An 18,812-nucleotide genomic window follows, 5' to 3' on the forward strand; every position below is an offset into this window, starting at 1 on the left:
TTTCTCAGTCAGCATAAATACCTTCAGCAAGTTTATGTCATTGTCTTGTTTCTCCTTCTAGAACCAGAGCTCCTTGAGGGTAGGGCCAGTCGTGTATGTTCTTTTTCAGTGCCAAGAATAGCACAGGACACAAATATGGTGCAGGTGAATTAATGAAAAGCAAAGTTATAAAATGGATTGTTATAAACAATCTTGTTTGTTTTAGGGACAACCAACTATTCCCAATGATGCTGTAAGAGACCTTTTTTCTTTTAGTAATTACAAAACTCCCTGGAGGAGTCACCTATTTAACGGCTGGGTACAATTTACAATGCTAAAAGGCCTCATTGTCAAGGGGTAAGCAAATTACTTTTGGAGTGAAGGGAATGTTATAAATCTGTTTAAATACTGTGGGTCACAAAAGAGTCAAGAAAATAGGAACTGTCAGCTTCAAGAGGACTTTTCCACATTACATAAAGTCCTTAAAAAACTGCTGAGGGTTACCATGAATTCCGAATCCTGAGCTGCAGGAAGTTAATTATATGATGTTCTTTTGGACGAGGAACTAGAACATTTTATGCCCAAGGCCATTATATCACAGACCCTGACATTGAAGATGGTAGCCCCAAGGTGAAAGTATGATCATCATACCATCACAATGCCTGCTACGGATGTCCCAGTCAGCTGGGGGGAAGGTTTTAGCTGGCTCCATTTTCCATTTAATTGCAGAATGAAGCCTTCAATGAAGAGCTTTTGTAGTGGCTGATCAATTCAGCAAGGCTTGGACTTATTACAGAGAAGCCTGCACACTTTCCCTGAGCAGGTCAAATATAGACAGGCCCCTCGTGAAGAAACTAATGCTTTCTGAATTCCTTTCTTTTTTTTTTTTTTTAAGATTTTATTTTTAAGTAATCTCTACACCCAACATGGGGCTCAAACTCAGAACTCCGAGACCAAGAGCTGCATGCTCTACTGACTGTGCCAGCTAGGCACCTCCTGAGTTTCCTGTATACACCGGAATAGGGGACTATCCCTACCTCTGCATCGTCCTTCATTTTCAAAAGGACCTGCCCCAGGTCCTAAAAAGGAAGCTCTTGGGGCCACCTGAGTGGTTTAGTGGTTGAGCATCTGCCTTTGGCTCAGGCTGTGATCCCTGGGTGCTGGGATCGAGTTCGGCATCCAGTTCCCCGCAGGGAGCCTGCTTCTCCCTCTGCCTATGTCTCTGCCTCTCTCTGTGCGTCTCTCATGAACAAAAAACAAAACAAAACAAAAAAAGGCAGCTCTCCCACCCTATTGAGGTTTGTTTATAGGGCACTCTATGGACCCAAAGGAGAGGCTGGAGACAGAAAAACAGCATTTTCAAGGACTGAAAATCAACTATGAGGTAGAAAATGGAGTTTCCCGAAGGATGGGCCTGCACAACTGATGTTTGCAAGATGACTTTAGGGAGGAGGAGAATACTAAATAATGCTCCAGGCTACACAGCATTAACCGGGTAACATAACACTGACATCCGTACTCTTTTCCAGCTCTGCCTGGGTCAAAGAAGAACTCTCAGTATGGTGTCATTAGATACCTCTCTAAGCCTTCCCCTAACCTAGCTACTTAAGAGCATGGCTTCTTCTTGTTGATTTTTATGGTTTCTTCCTTTCTTCTTTCCTTCTCTTTCTTTTTTGAAGATCTATTTTTATCAAGCCATTTATGAATCCCATCTAGCAAGTAGAGAGGTATCTTCAATTTATAGTAGGGATGCAAATTAATTTTGTATTTATTTATCTTATTTTTTTTAAAAGATTTTATTTATTTATTCGAGAGAGAGAGAGAGAGAGAGAGAGAGGCAAAGACATAGGCAGAGGGAGAAGCAGGCTCCCCCTCTGGAAGCCTGATGCAGGACTCTCCTGGAGCCCAGGATCACGTCCTGAGCCAAAGACAGACGCTCAACCACTGAGCCACCCAGGCATCCGGCAAATTAATTTTTTAAATTAATTTAAGTTGAAAGAAAGGAGTCAATGTAAAGAAAATGCGAACTAGGCTATATATAGGCCTCGTGAAAATCATAATGATACACGAATGGCTGCCACTGGAGCAGGTTCACAGGAGGGGTGGGCCCCTCCCAGGCTGGGGGTGGGACATTCCTGCTGGTTCTCTCCTACCAGGTTCTTCCACATACCACTTGGAGGGCTTGGTTTCCTTAGCTATTAAATAAGAACAGTCATACAAATCACCTCTTTGGTCTTTTCCTACTCTGAAGACTTAAAACATTTTTGAAATTAGGCCAGGCAATTAAAGAGTAGGATCTGGTTTGCCTCCTCAAGAATCTTATTCCTTGTTAAATGTTTCCAGAACCTAAAACAGTACCAGGCAACTATCTGTGGCTTGACAATGCTTATTGCCCGAATTATTGAAAAAGATGGAAAAGAGAAAAAAAAAAAACACATTCATTTTATGTATCTGTTGCACAGAAACAAAGCACCCCTGGGTTAAAGACAATGCTCTGTGGCCTTGTGGCACAGTGTGAAGAGAAGCTACTTTAGGAAGAGAGCTGGTTGTTGTGACACCAGGGAGAGTAACATACTCTCACATCCCAGATTGTGAGAAACCTGCCACCCAGCAGCCTCTTGTCAACATCCAAGCTGTGCATTTGGGGCTGTTATCTCTAATACAGGGATGAAGATTAATTGCATAGAGGATTTATCAGTGGATCCACATACACACTGCATCTCAAAGTTCCTAGTCTGGGGTTAGGAGTACCACATAATGTATCATGAGCATTTTTCTCATGTCCTCACTGATTTTGAAAACTGGGAATCCTGAGCTCTATCTAGTACTTTAATCTCAGGGTACAAAGCAAAATTTCAGGAAAATATAGAATGTGAAACAATTTCAAAGGATCTTGCCTTTCCCTAGATATCTGACCAATATACCATCATATATGACAGGCTAAACTTCTGGTCTCTTCAAAATAATGATTATTGTAACGATAGCAACAGTAATAACCAGGACCACCACCTCTACAGTCAAAGATATAAGAACCACAAGCTCCATCTATTGAGTAACCACGCTATGCCACACCTCATAAAGGCAGTTCATACGCATCCTCTCATTTTTATCCCTCACAACATTATGAGCTAGAAGCATTTCTCCCATTTTCAAGATGGAGAAACTGAAGCTTACAGAAGTTAGCAAATGCCCCGCAAGGTCATCTGGCTGGCAAGGAGGATGGTCTGCATTTCAAACCAATCTTGCAGGGGTCCCTGATCCATGTCACACTGGTCCTGCCTCGGGGCCTGCTGACTGCAGATGTTCACTGGGCGCCACTTATGCACAAGGCATGGAGTTCTGTGTCCCCACTGGCATTGTCTGCACTTCTCTAGAACTGTTTTTTTTTTTAAGACTTTATTTACTTATTCATGAGAGACACAGAGATAGGCAGAGACAAAGGCAGAGGGAGAAGCAGGCTCCCTGTGGGGAGCCTGGTGTGAGACCGTCCCAGGACCCCAGGATCACACTCTGAGCCAAAGGCAGACACTCAACCACTAAGCCACCCAGGTGTCCCTTATCTAGAACTGTTTTAAGAGCAAGAAACATGCTAACTTTACAAGTTACCAGTTAGCTTACTCTACTCCTGCTGTTTCGTTTTTAAAACGGTCCAGTGTTTAAAAAAATAATAATAAAAATAAAACAAACTGTCCACTGTTGCCTATAATGCTGTCCCTTCATACAGCAATATGAAAATTCTTCCTACAATGTTTTTCACAAGGAAAACATTAAGTTCCTAAAATATGAGTAATTTTAATATCCAAGCCATTAAATATTATTGCATCTACCCAACATAGCTTTCTGAAAGTAGGTTCTTGTCAAGATAAACCAATCACCCAAAACTATCACTAATGATCAACAGCTAGAAAAAATACAAAGATGGTTAAGATTCTCATATGTGGAAGCTCCAGGACTGATGAGACAATAATTCAAGAAATGGAAAGTTCGGGATCCCTGGGTGGCGCAGCGGTTTAGCACCTGCCTTTGGCCCAGGGCACGATCCTGGAGACCCGGGATCGAATCCCACGTCGGGCCCCTGGTGCATGGAGCCTGCTTCTCCCTCTGCCTGTGTCTCTGCCTCTCTCTCTCTCTCTGTGTGTGTGACTATCATAAATAAATAAAAATTAAAAAAAAAAAGAAATGGAAAGTTCTCTTTCTTTTTAATTTAAGTAATCTTTACACCCAACATGGGGCTCAAACTCACAAACCTGAGATGAAGAGTCACATGCTCTTCCAACGAAGCCAGGCGCCCCCAAGAAATGGGAAGTTCTAACTTCTTGCCATATAGATCATCTCCATCATGGGGGAAACTCACAATGAAACTTCCAAATAAGAAGTTAGCTTGCCCAGTCATCACTGAAAACATGGCATGGCCCCCAAGATTACTGCCATGAAGTGCCCAATTCGAAGCCCTCCTCATCTTATTGTCTCCCCTCAGTCTGGCCAAGCCCATTCCTCTTCTGTGTTTTGCGGCTCTGACAGACATACTGTTGATTAATTTGTTTTTTTAAAGTCAGCTCCAGGGCAGCCTGGGAGGCTCAGTAGTATAGTGCTGTCCTCAGCCCAGGACGTGATCCCAGAGACCTGGGATCGAGTCCCACATCGGGCTCCCTGCATGGAGCCTGCTTCTCCCTCTGCCTGTGTCTCTGCGCCCCCGCCCCCTCCCCCGTTTCTCATGAATAAATAAATAAAATCTTTAAAAAAGGGGCAGCCCCGGTGGCTCAGCGGTTTAGCGCCACCTGCGGCCCAGGGCGTGATCCTGGAGACCCGGGATAGAGTCCCACGTCGGGCTCCCTGCATGGAGCCTGCTTCTCCCTCTGCCTGTGTCTCTGTCTCTCTCTCTCTCTCTGAATGAATAAATAAATAAATCTTTAAAAAAAAAAATAAAGTCAGCTCCATGCCCGATGTGAGGCTTGAATTACGACCCTGAGATCAAGAGTTACATGCTCTATTGATTGAGCCAGCAAGGTGCCCCTGAAAACCCTTCTGTTGAAACAAGCACATCTGGTCTGGATCCTGAGATGCTATCCTCTCTCTCCTACTAGATCTTCCTATCATGCTCTCCTCACTCTCTCCATTGGATATTCCCATGATGCTCTCCTCTCTCTCCTCACTGTCTTCCTTTGGAGAGCTCTCCATCCCTGTATCTTCCACCATTCCCTCCTTCAGGAAATTCAAAACTCAACATGTCTGGCCAGAACCCCCTTCCTGACTTTTCTAAAAGCCTGCTTGACCATTCGCATGACTCAATGGTCTTACCATGTCCCAGACACATCTCTCCCCCTTCTCTGGACAGTCTCCCATAAAGCTAGCTTCCCAGATTCTGACACATTTTTCAGTCTTCCCATTCCCCTGCCCCCGCCCCTGTTACACAGAGGTGGAGAGGCACCAGCACTGGAGCCAACTTGTGTGAGTCTTAGACAAACCATGCCATTCGATACATGACTATTTATTTATTTATTTATTTATTTATTTATTTATTTATTTTTAAAGGTTTTACTTATTATTCATGACAGACACACAGAGAGAGGGGCAGGGACACAGGCGGAAGGAGAAGCAGGCCCCATGCAGGGAGCCCGATGTGGGACTCGATCCCAGGTCTCCAGGATCATGCCCTGAGCCAAAAGCATACACCCAACCACTGAGCCACCCAGGCATCCCAATACATGACTATTTAAATTTAAATTAATTAAATAAAATTCGGAGTTCAGTTCTTCAGTCACACCTGTTACATTTTAAGTGCATGCTAGAGCCATACAAGGAGTTTCTATATTAGCACAGCATTAGGGGTTTATACCCCTGAAAGCCTCTTGCAACCAATTCTTTAGGCTGATCTGGTTCAACATATCCTAGGGATGTTGGGAAAGAAACCTGTCCCACCAGGTGTGAGACATTAGGGGCAAATGGGACCACAGCTCCCTCAGCCACCACACTGGATCCAGGTGCTCATTTCTTCTTGCTCCCATCCTGTCACACCCCTTAACACTTGTTGCCAGGGAAATCCTCACAACTTACACCATGCATTAGGCTGCCCTAGTCTACTGTGAATTCAGACCACGCAAAACAATCCCAATCCAACTTCCTGGACCAACTCCCACATCTCTGCCTGCACCCCCGAATGACCAACTCCAGGCCCCACGCCAGGCCTGTGCAGCCTCATGCTTTATCTTTACTCAGGATCTTCCCTTGGTGTGGAGCACTTCCATGTCCTGGTTGCTGGGTGAACTCTTTGCCTCTGGGGCTAATTCAGGTGTCACACTCCCCAGGAAAGCATCCTGGTTCCTTCCCACAGGCTCGCATCTACCAAACTCCCTTCAAGCTCAGAGCCCTGCTCCTGGCCCAATCCACTGGGGGCTATCGGGTGTGTATTTGACCTTCAAGTGCCCAAACCCTTCCCCCCAGACCTGCTGAGCCAGAGAAATCACCCACCACAATTGGCCACAACAAGGGTTTTGAGCGAGCTTACAGAGGAGCCCAAGGCTCATTAAGAGCTGCTTTTCTTTTCTTTTCTTTTCTTTTTTTTTTTTTTTTTTTTTTGGTAATCAACAATGTTAAAAATCCATACTCACTCTTCAAAGAACACAGCCTTCTTTCCCAACTGCTACTGGCTCTGGCAGAAGCTGAAAATGAGATTCTGGAATCACAAGAAAGAAAATGACAAAGCATTAAATCATATTATCATATTAGAGAATATGAATGAAGTGCTAACAGCCACAAAATTGCTGGTTTGGGAATCCCTGGGTGGCTCAGTGGTTTAGCACCTGCCTTTGGCCCAGGGCGTGATCCTGGAGACCCTGGATTGAGTCCCACTGTCGTCGGGCTCCCTGTAGGGAGCCCACTTCTCCCTCTGCCTGTGTCTCTGCCTCTCTCTCTCCTCTGTGTCTTTCATGAATAAATAAATCTAAAAAAAAAAAAGAATTGCCGGCTTTGCTGGAGGCAAAGTGTTCTCCTCCTTACCACAGGCAAAGTCTAAATATCCTGTGGCTTTATAGCCCACCTCTTGTTCAAGTCACCTACCCTGATTAAGCAACCAGCACAAAGGGCAGGGCATATCAGATAATGAGCCAGGCTTAGGAAGGCAGAAAGGAGGTCAAAGAAGAAATCTGCAGGGAGAGGGCAAAGCAGGGAGTGACCTGGGGGATTCCTGGGCTGCAGTGAAGAGGAAGACAACAAGGGGGTGGGGTTGTCAGGCACAGTGAGGCAAAAAGGGACCCTGGGACCAGCAAATATAACTAAGACCCCCAAATAAAGACTGGATCTTGCCTTCTCCATTTGGGATTAGGGTTTATGTAAAAGTTGTACTCAGAAAAGAATGAGACAGGGCGCCTGGCTGGCTCAGTTGGTAGAACAGTTGATCTCCAGGTTGTGAGTTCGAGCCTCATGTTGGGTGTAGAGATTACTTAAAAAACAAAAACAAAAGCAAAAAAAAGAGAGAGAGAGAGAGAAAGGAATGAGAAGAAGGTGGCAACCAGCAGGGAAATGAGGATAATGTTTCTACCCGAGTGGCTAATGAGAGGGGACCCCACAGCTCAAAACTAGGGCTGGACAGAGAGCTACTAACAAGGCACCACAGCGGGAGAATGAGGGGCCAGGCGAGAGAAGGTAAATCCACAAAACCCCTGAACTATTTCAGAAGAGTCAGTTAAACATAAAAAAGAAAAAGAAAACCATGGAAGTTCTAGAAGAAAGCATAAGAATTGTTTGAAAATACCTTCACAGGGAAAGTCTAAGTCAGATGTAAGACCAGAGGCCATAACAAAAAGATTAACATGTTCACCTCGTAAAATGTTTTCAAATGTCCACATGAAGAGACCATGAACAAGATTAAGATTTGTCAATACAAACCAGAGGCAACAGACTAATTTCCTGAATGTATAGGAGGTTCTTACAAATCAATTAAAACAACAGTGAAATCCAATATGGGCAAATGAGCTGAGTAGCTAATTTACCAAATATAAATGACTCTTGAACATATAAAAAGACCCTTAATCTCATTTATAATAAGAGAACTGCCAATTAAATCTACGAGGTAATGGCAATCTTGATTTATCATACTGGCAAAGAACAAGAAGTTTACTAAGAGAGTGTCACCGAGGCTGTGGGGAACCGACTATCTCATACACAGACACCAATTTCTATTCCCATCAACAAGCCCTATGGATGGATGGCAATCCGGTAAACATCTGAGGCAATGTAAACCATACATACCTCCGACCTGATCATCTCACTTTTATGAGTTTGTATTTATACCTAACATGTGAAATCATGCCTGTGCAAGTTATTTGTTACAGTAGTATTTATGGCTGCAAGAGACTGGAATTAACTCATATGTCCACTTTTAACGGGGCCTGTTAAGTAAATGATGGTATAGCTTTAGAAAGGAGTGTTATGTATAGCCATTAAATACAAATAAAAGTAAATGTAAACCATTAAAATAATGGCCTCCAAGGTTCATTGTTAACTCAAAAAACCTAGGCTCAGGGGCACCTGGGTGGCTCAGTGGGTTGAGCGTCTAACTCTTGATTTTGGCTCAGGTTATGATCTCAGGGTCATGAGATAGAGCCCCATGGTGGGCTCTATCCTGGGTATGGAACCTGCTTAAGATTTTCTCTTTCCCTCTACCCCACCCTCCTCTAAAACAAACAAACAAGCAAACAAATAAAACCTCAAACTGTAGACAGTGGACAGAATAACAGCTCTTGCATTAAAGGAGAGAGGAGAGGAAGAGCAGAGAGGGAAGGAAAGAGAAAAGATGTTATGTTTATATATATGTGAAATGTTTCTGGATAGATACAGAGGAAGCTGGTTATCATGGCTGCCACTGGGAAGGGAAACAGGGGGACCAGGAGACAGAGACAGGGAGACTTGTCACTGATACCCTTTTGTATCTTTTCAATTGCTACTATGTGAACGTATAAGCTTTTCTCTATTTAATTACAAAATATAAGTCCTCAAATAGAATGGTCTATCCTGCATTGTCCAGTACAGTAGCTGCTAGCTGCATGTAACTGTTTAAATTGATCACAATTAAATAAAATGTAAAATTCAGTCCCTTGGCTGCACTAGCCACAGCTCAAGTGCTCAGGAGCCATCCTGGACAGTGAACAAAGATCACTTTCACCATCACAAAGAGTTCTACTGGCCAGTCCCGGGCTCCGTGCTAGTGAAAATGGCCCATGAGAGTGAGCAACCAAACCTTAATTGTTCCCCATGATAAGGGAAGAACCACAAATGTCTGCTGTTAGCCTGCAAATTCCTCTCCCTCTCTACAAGCTAAAAGGCCAGGCTGCCTACTATAAGGTAACCAAGACAGGGAGGGCTCCTGCCCTGTGTGACTATTCAAAGGTTAAGTCAGATTGACAGGACTGTCAGTCCTCAAACGTCAAAGTCCAGCACTCTAAGAAGATAAGGATTTCCATTCTGGAACCATACATGTGCATAAACTGGAAATGCTTATCTCCTTTGCGACTCTGGGAGAGGTAACCATAAGATGATCACTCAGTTCCACTTGGTGCCAAAGTGCTAGCAACTGGTTCCCCTTGGGGATTCTTGCTTAAGAACCAGCCAAACCCACAGGCCCTCTGCATTGCTTCTACCACCAGGGGCAGCTCTGTGGGCAAGGAGACTCAGCGTAGCCAGAATGGTCCTGTGGGCAGGGAATTAGATAATCCTGCTGCCCAATTCTCTGGAGAAAGAACACACAGTCAGGGGGCGGGGGGAGAGGGTAGGAGGCAGCTGAACTAGGGGCTCAGTTGGAAGGTAAGTGGCTTATGAATCTGGCAGCATATCTTCTGAAAAATTGTACTGGCCAAGAAATAAGGCAATCGAATATGCAACGTATGACCTAATCAGCCTAGCACCTTCGAAATACCAGCCTTGAAGGTCAAGATGTAGGCTGATCTTAGTCTGGCATAACTGCCTGCTTGAAATCAGGCTTAAAACAAGAAAACCCTCCAGGCCAGTCTCCTGCTGGATAAAATAAGAGCCAAAGTCACTTGACCATTTGCTTCCAAAGACCCCAACGTCTTCAGGCTCTCGGGAAGCTCAGAACCAGCTTTTAGTCCAGCACTTCTCTCTCGGATTAGTGTAGATGCATGCACTGTCATCAGCTGAGGTCACCTCTCAAAGGTAAAGTGCTAGAAAGAGCATCACTTAAGTGATTATTTTCCACATGACTGAAAGGAATTAAAATAGCCCTCTATATGGGTGTGCAATCCCAGCAGGCCTAAAATAGAACCTCAGCACCCAGAAAACATTCTCCCATTGCTGAATCTGTGCTTCGAAATAAAAGGAAAAGCGAGGAGATTAAAGAGGGTTTTGTCATTTCTAAAGGAGGCGAAGTTGGTCTCTAGCATTTTCTAGCTATGGGAACAAAGTCGGTGTTAGACAAAAAGGAGCCCTGTTATCAAGAGCCAGGAGGTGTTTTTTTTTTTTTTTTTTTTAAATCAGGACAAGATTTTTGGCTTCCAGCAGAAGCCCAGCATTCAGGCCCCTTTGTGAGCTGATCCCCACCTTCTTTCTAGCCAGAATCTCCTCCCAGAGGAGATCTCTGTAACCCTGGAGAATTAGCATCAGGAAAGGGGACACGTGGTGAAGCCACGTGGGGCAAGTTCACAGTGAAGAGAAAAACATGGTTCTGTTTAGAACTTAATCTAAAAAAAAAAAAACCAAACATCAAATATATTCTTAAAAGCAAAAGGAAATGTTGAACAAAATTAGGTCATAACTGCAATCCTGTGCTAATTCTTAGAACAAAGAATAAATCTCACATGGATTGTCTTAGAGCATCATAAATCCTTCCTGTTAACATGTGGTTATCACAGTGCTACCACAAAGAGGACATTTTTGCCAACAGACCTTATTGATCTCTCAAGGCCTTCATTCTTTGATTTTTCAAAGAATTGATTTTTGAATTCAATTTTCCCCTTCTCTTCATTAGGTCTCACATGGCCAGATCCTCATCTGTTACTGCCTTGATATGTCATTCAAGCAGTTCTGCAACATCATTTGCTATGATTTCATGAAATCCTGCCTCTCTCACAAGAGTTATAATTGCACTTTCCACCATTTGTCCTGTACCTAATTGCAAAACATCCTACGGAGTTGGGACAGACAGATGACCAAGACCTGGATGCTCCTGGAGCCTGGCTAGACACCAGGATGGGATGCAGGAATGGCAAGTCCATTACTGAGTATCTTCCTGCTATGATGACTTCTGCTTCCTCTCTATAACCTGGAAACTATGGGGAATCATCTAAGAGAAATCCCAGTAGTCTGGCCCTCTAGGGACTGTACCTGAATTGGTTTGTTATTTCTCTCCACTTCCCCCATTTCCTCTCCCTGGGAGATACCCCTGACCTCTCCCTAGTTTCTCCTTTACAAATCCTCTGGCAGAGCTAGGAGTTATCTCCTTCAGTAGATCTTCCTCCAGCCCCTCAGTCATTAGTAACCTCCATGCCTCAGATGTTTTGTAGGAATGCTCTTCTTTCGTGGCACTGCAGATCTGTGCCTTTAATCACAGTACCTGTGAGAACACTAGCTGTACCCTCCACTAAGGCTGCAGGTCTCTAGGATGAGTCTTACTACATCTCTGCATCTGCCGCAGCACCTCAGGACACAACATGCCTTGCCCTTGGCGGGTGCTTAGTAAATACCAAATGATAAGCTAGGAGGTCATGAATCAACAGCTCTGCCCCCTAGTGTCACCAAAGGCCACCCCCTCACTTTGTTCATGATGATCACCAACTAAAGAAATATTCCTCATCAGAGCACTGAATTTTAGAGGCCTTCTCCAGATGCGGAGCTGGGACCCAGAAAAGTTAAGCAAGTTGTCCAATGTCACACAGCTCTTCTCTGCCTCTAATCCACCAGTGGCTCACAGTGGCCCTCAGCGTGATTTACAAGGCTACGTAGGATTTAATACCTGCTGGTCACTCAAGTGTCATCCTCTTCTATCACTCCCCCGCCACCCCTTACCCTGAATGAGCCACAATCCCTGATATGTCATACTCTTTCACCCTTCCAAGACTCTGGCACACATGGGACTCTCCCTGGTATGCCTTTTCTCCCTCCCACCTGGTAAGCTCCGGCTCATTCCACAAGCCTTAGCTATAAAGCACAGCTTCAGTCTGTGAATGCTCCTCTGAGAATTCAGTTTCCCAGTTCTGTAACCTGGGTTCAAATCTCTGCTCTGCTCTGTGTGACCTTGGCAAAGTCACTTCGCCTCTGCCAGCCTCGGTGAAAGGATAAAATGAGAGGGTGCACAGAGACAGCTCAAAGCAGTGACTGGCAGATACCAAGTGCTCACTCTGGACAGCTGGGAAGATCTTGTAGCCCTGCAGACCCAGGAGGGAGCCCTGCCACACCTCCATCCCCATGCAGTGTTACTGGACCTGGGTCTCTCAGAAGCTCAAGTCTGTGGGCACGTCTGTGTTGTTGTTTTTATACTCCCAGAGTCTGGTCCCTAGTTCTGGTCCCAAATTTTATCACACACACGGCTGGAATCTTGTTCTGAGTATATCACAAGGCAAACACCCAACGTCAATAGCCAGAACCACAGCTTCTGGAAGACAGCCTAAGGCAAAGGCTGCTGTTACTTTAGATAATTACTTAACAAAAAGAACAGGATCCCAACCTGCAGCAGTGTAAGAACCTCTGCCCGCACCTCCTGCAGACTGCCCTGTCCCCCTGAATCAGCAGTTTCCATGGTGCCACCCCAAACGCATCCATCTACAGGCAGCGACCTCCTCTGTGGCTTCTGGGGTTGGAAAGCCTGGAAGATGATCAAGATGGCTTCTGAGGGCCCAGTTTAAGAGAACATCTTGATGTCCTTTGAAGAGACAACTACACCAAGGTCAGAGAGGACTTTGGTTTGTAAAACCTGCGTCTAGATCAGGGTTTCTCAACCATGATACAATGGACATTCTGGGCCAGTTAGTTCTTTGTTGTGGGAGGCTATCCTATGCACTGTAGGATATTTAGCAGCATCCAGGGGCCTCTACCCATTTGATGCCACCTCTAAGTGGTAACAAGCATTCTGGTGTTGCCAAATGTACCCTGGAGGGCAAAGCTGCCCTCCCTTCTGAAGAAGTGAGCCCACTCAACTCCAACCTCGGATTTATTGCTGCAGTAAATCAATGAGGACACTCTTGGCCACTCACCATATCTACCTTAAAACAATGTCTTCCAGTCCTCAAGGATTTTTTTCCCCTAAGTTTGCAGTCTTGAAGGCAGTTGTTCTCAATCCTGACTGCACAGAATCCTCCAGGGAGCATTTTAAAAATATAGATTCCAGGACACTACTCCCAGAGATTCAGATTCATTTGGCTTGGGGAGGAAGCTGGATATGGGTATTTTTTAAAAATTCCCTGAGCGGTTCTAACATGCAACCAGGAGGGAGAAGTGCTGCTGGAAGACATTCCATTTGTTTCCACCTTCTCCCCCATCCTTTGAATCTGGCAGTGTTAAAAGCCAGTGAATCAGAAAACCAAAATGAAGCTAAGGGGATTTAAGTAACATCCTCATTCTTGACAACGAAACATCCTCAGCACACTCCACTTCTTGTCCTGAGGATGACTTGCTAGGAAGAATGCAACTTAACACTGTAATCATGCAGTTTGCCCATAGCCTTACTGATCTAAACAGTGCCTTCCCATAAAACTTTCTGAGAAGATGGAAATATTCTCTATCTGCTCTACCTAATACAGTAGTCACTGGCCACACATGGCTATCGACCACTTGAAATATGGCTAGTGTGATTTAGGAAGAGAATTTAAAATTTAATTTGAGTTTACTAGCCACCATTCTGAGAATATGAAAAGTATCTGTGTCCCTACAGGGTCACAGAAATAAAGTCTCATAGCCTGCTAAATGCCACAGAACCATGAAAATTTACAAAAACGTATGCCTTAAAATAACTAAACTCAACAGTCTTGAAACTGTCAAATGGGATCCTAAGTAACCTCAATTATCAAATTAGGAGAAACTTTTAAATAATTTTTTTTCAACCTGCAGAGCTGGCTTCCCAGCATATTCCAAACACTTAGCTTTGAAGGAGACATTCCTGACCCTTTACTTTTGAACACTCATCACTGTAAAATTGATCTAATCATCAAAATAATCATGAGTTGATAGAGAATATGACATAGGGAAGTTAACTTCTACTCTGAGCCGCTGACTAGTGTACTAAGAAAAAACACTCACCCCAGCTTTCCTTCCCTCCAAATCCACAGTAAACCTTTGATTCAAACCTTTGTCCCTAAGATAAGACTGAACCAAGGTCACCTCTAAGAAAAAGCTTTTTTTCCCCCTCCTATCAGTAAGTTTCACAATTACTTGCAATTGCATGAACCTCATTCACACATTCACTCTAGGTGTGTGCAGCCTCACAGAACTCAAAGCTCATAGATGTTTAAAGCTAAAAAACAGAAAGGTAATTCCTTTTGCCAAGGCAATGGATGGTTTAGAGTCAAAGAAAGCATCACAGGCCTTTCTGAGCATACACACAAAATGCTTACCTCGAGGTACCTAGCTGGCTCAGCTGGTGGAGTGTGCGACTCTTGATCTCAGGGTTGTGGGTTCAAACCCCAATTTGGGTGTGGAAATTACTTAAACTCTTTAAAAAAAAAATGCTTTCCTCTCCTTGGCTGGGACTCCTCTGGCCCACCTCTAAGTGGCGTGGGTTTGAATCATTTAATAATGACTTAATACGTCTCCAGTAATTCAAAGTGGGGGTCGACACTTAACTCTTCATAATAGCTGGTGCTTACTGAGTGCTTACCACATGCTGGGCTTTGTGCTTTATTTTATCTAAATCTTACCACTGCCTTCTGAAGCAGGTGCCATTACCAGAAGTTAAAACTCAGGTTAGGTAATAGGCCCATGGCCACATAGCTAGCAGTGGTAGCAGTGGGATTTGGACCCAAGACTCTCTGACTATCTGGTAGGAATCCTCTGGGTTATGAATAAAAACAAACATGTAATTATAATTGCAGGAACCATGCTGAGCCATTCCCCCATGATCACACTGTAGCTCAATTAAGGGAGTCTGGTGTTGAGGGAGGGTGGTGGTTTCTGAGCCTATCCTTACTTCAGGACGCCTCTCTCTCTGTCTTGGGGCTTCACCTGGCAGATGGCTAGAAGGGTCTTGGGGAGTGCTTCTGATCCTGCCAGCACAGCTGCACCCCAGAGCATAGGCAGACACATGCAGATAGGACTTTACAAATGCCATCACGGGGGTGGAAGGTAATGAGATCCCAGTTATTATAAGATCCCAGAGGAGAAAGAAATAGCTTTCAGTTGGGGGCAGGGGAGGAATCAGAGGTGTGTTCCTGAAAGAGACCACTGAGCTGGAGCTAAGGGGGAAGGTAATACTGAGACACTGGAGATTCCAGAGAGGGCATTTTGGAAGGACAGTACAGCCTAAGCAAAGGCAGCAGCTCACCTGACTGGGTTATAGCAAAGGAAGGGGGTAGAGGATGGGAACAGAATCTCCAGGGGCCCGGGCTGATGGGCTGGGGCAGAACTGGGAGCATAGGAAGTAACTGACCGTCCAGGACATGTTCAGCATCCCAGCCCTGATACTTGTTAGCTGTGTGGCCTCCAGCATGTCCCTGCTTTCTGTGCATTAGTCTCCTTGAGGAGGACACCCAGGACCCTCTTTGGGTGTGAGAAACTACTTTTAGAAAAATTGGTGTTAAGAACGCAGGTTATTAATTTCTCTTATTTCTAACAAAAATATTGTTAAGAATTTATTAGTTACAATTGGGTAAAAATTCAGTCTAGTGGTTCAGAATGGGGGCTTTGAGGTCAGATTCCCGGTGTGTCCTGGAAGGGGACACATTCTTCCTCTGAGAAAGGAGCATAACATTGGCACCTACCTCATGGAGCTACTGGGATAAGTAAGGCAGGTAATCTCCTAAAGATGCTAGGACAGGATCTGGCAGCCAGTACTTGCTTATTCCATGGCAGCTATTACTAATAATAAACTCTTGCTAACTCCTAGGCAGGTAGACCTAGCCATTAGGGATTTCTCAACAGGTGAGAAGTCAGGCAAATGCTGAACCTCCAGTCCAGGGTGGGACCTCTTCTTCATCAACCAGACGCTGAGGCATAAGAAGGGCTCAAGGTACATATCCCAGACTGCACAGCCTCTGGACACTCCGGCACGCCCCCCCCTCCCCCCCACCCCCGATTTCACTCTGTTGACTTGACCTCTTCCACTCGAATGCAGGTACAAGGGTGCAAACCTTGCATGTGCTCTGCCCTGCAGCCAGCGTTACACAATCCCAATTTCCAAGGCTGCCAGGAAGCCAGCGGAGGTGTAGGCGGGGGATGCTGGGGGTTGTGGGGCAGCACCGAGCTGTCCTGTCGGGGTGGTTGGACCAGCATCCTAACTCAAGGGTTGCAGGGAGGAGAGAGCATGAGGCCGAGGGAATTGGGGCAGGATCTGGAAGGGTGAGCTGAGAGGCTGCGGGGGGGGTAGGTTAGGTACCGGCTGGGGGCAGGTCCCGAGGGGCGCAGGTATCTGGGGCGGGAGGTCGAGCTGCAGCCTTTCCTCAGGAAGTGGTTGGAACGAGGATGGATGCAGGAGCCTCCAGAGCATCCAGGCACCAGGGGGGGGCGCACAGGGGCTGGGGCGGCGCAGAGAGGGTGCAGGTGCCACCCATCCTCACCTCGCCCCCGGGCTTAGGGCGGCAGGCAGCCCGGGAAGTGAGGGCGCCTGGGCCCCGTCCGGGCTCTGCAGGGCGAGGAGCCGAGCCGAGAGCGAGGTGCAGGTCCCGACCCTGCGGCCCCGCGTGCGGCTCGCGGCGAGGCCAGAGCCCGGAGTCGAGAGGGGAGGGGGCCACGGGGCACGGGAGCCGCGGGCATCCCTCCCTTCGGCGCGCAGCCCCCGCCCCGGCCCTCCCCGGCCCTCCCCGCCCCGCCCGCGCTCGCGCCGTCTGACCTCAGGCGCCTGGGTCGCGCCGCGGGCTCCCGACGCCGGTCCTCGGCCCCCAGCCCCGCTCGCTCGCGTCCGGCAGCAGCGCTCGTGCCCGCGCCGCTCGGTTCCCGGCGCCCGGCTCCGCGGCACGCCTTAAAGGCGCGTGCGCCGGCCCGTGTCCGCCGACAGAAAAGCCGGCCCCGCCCGCCCGCTCTACGTCGGTCCCGCTCGAGAGCCCTGGGCCCCTCGGCTCCTCGGCTCCGAGCGTTCGTCCCGGTCAGGTCAGGTCAGGGTCGCGACCTCAGCTCCGCGGCTCCGAGCATCCCCGAGCGCCCGCCCCGCCCCGCGAGCGGAAGGGGTGGGGGGCCCGAGCAGCCACAGGTTCCACCCGGCGCAGCACACTCGTCCGGGGGTTGTTTCATTGTTTACTGAGCACCTACTAGGTGCTGGTGTGCGGGGCACCGCCGTCCAAGTGACTCCGGCTGGATCGGTCCCCAGGGGCTCAGAGGGTCAGGCACAGGTTCACCTTACACTCGTCGGCCCTTTGGATCCTATAAAGTGGTGGTTGTGGTTGGCTTCCTTTCTCAGAAGAAAGATGGGGAGCTTGCGCCTGGCTTCAACCTGTAAAGGGCAGAATTGTGAATTCAGGCCCAGCGGCTGGCCCCAAAGCTCCCCGGGGGGGGGGGGGGGGGGGATGGGAGTCTTAAAAGACTTTCAGCCCCCCCTGGTTAAATAAAAATGAATAAATTGAGGAATATGGTCATTTCTTCTTTTTAAGGACAGTTAAACCTCATTAGGCCAAAATAAAATAAATAAAATCAGAGGAGAGTATAAAAATGGTAACCCATTAAACTCAAATGGTGTTGTCTGACTAGCTTATCAGCCACAAAGCCTGGATTTTTTTAATAGTTTTTTTTTTTTTTTTAAGATTTTATTTATTTATTCATAGAGAGGCAGAGACACAGGCAGAGGGAGAAGCAGGCTCCACGCAGGGAGCCCGACGTGGGACTTGATCCTGGGTCTCGAGGATCACACCCCGGGCTGCAGGCGGCGCTGAACTGCTGCGCCACCGGGGCTGCCCAAGCCTGGATTTTTGAGCATCTGACGTCAGTTTACCACTCCAGCCTCATCTAGTAGTATTCAGGGCACTCAGGCTAAATTCTACCACTTCGGCCTTTGCATGGACTGTTCCCTCCACCAGAACTCTTCCTTTTCTGCTTGGCCTGACTACTTCCTCTTTTCCGTGCCTCAATTTAAATGTCACTTCCTCCAAGAAACCTTCCTTAAGTCCCCTTTAGCCCCACACTACTCTATGGACTTCTTCCATCAAAGTGTGTGTTCATTCATTTAATAAATATTTACTGAGCGCTTACTGTATGCTGAGTCCTGTATGCCGGATGTGGTGTGGGGGCTGATGTGTTCTGGTACTCTGAATCCATGGCTTCCTCCTTAGCCTCTTGCTCTGGACCTAGGTGGGACCAGTGCCCAGCAGGACTGGGTATTTAAATCTATCACAAAGGCAGCCTCCTGCCTGCCACACCCTCCAGACTGGTGGAACCTGGCTGAGTCGGGCGGGTCTGAGTTTTAAGACTGGGTCATGGACAAGAAGCCACAGGGATGGGGCAAAGGAACATTTTTGAGGCCACTGGTGACCACCTTGTAAAGCCAGCATCTGTCAGAGCTGCTGGAATCCATCCAGAGTTAAGGACAATCTCCCTGGCTTGGACTGGAGCATCTTTCTCTAAGATGTTGGCCACCTCATCATTCAGATTTCAAGAGTTGCTTTTGACATGCTTCATGTAATGTTCTCAGAGCTTCAGGGACAAGGTACTCATCGAAGAGCAAATTAATCAGGATTCTCATAGATCATAAT

At 46.7% G+C, this 18,812-nt stretch overlaps 1 protein-coding gene across 5 annotated transcripts in view; it reads right to left on the bottom strand.

Moving 5' to 3' along the window:
- The window catches only part of ABHD6 (abhydrolase domain containing 6, acylglycerol lipase), a 72,481-nt gene that overhangs the window by 29,269 nt on the left and 24,400 nt on the right, over positions 1–18,812 (bottom strand). The window contains exons 1-2 of one of the 5 annotated variants that reach the window (XM_025985770.2): positions 16,964–17,102; positions 6,588–6,652 (exon numbers count right to left, since the gene is read on the bottom strand). The gene's annotated coding sequence lies outside the window, so the exon portion shown is untranslated. Of the gene's footprint in view, positions 1–6,587; positions 6,653–16,691; positions 16,917–16,963; positions 17,103–18,812 lie in introns of those variants that run through there. The other 4 variants (XM_025985786.2, XM_072720625.1, XM_025985778.2 and 1 more) reach the window with 4 other exon arrangements.

The sequence above is a fragment of the Vulpes vulpes genome, chromosome 9 (genome assembly GCF_048418805.1).
Source record: "Vulpes vulpes isolate BD-2025 chromosome 9, VulVul3, whole genome shotgun sequence".
NCBI lineage: Eukaryota > Metazoa > Chordata > Mammalia > Carnivora > Canidae > Vulpes > Vulpes vulpes.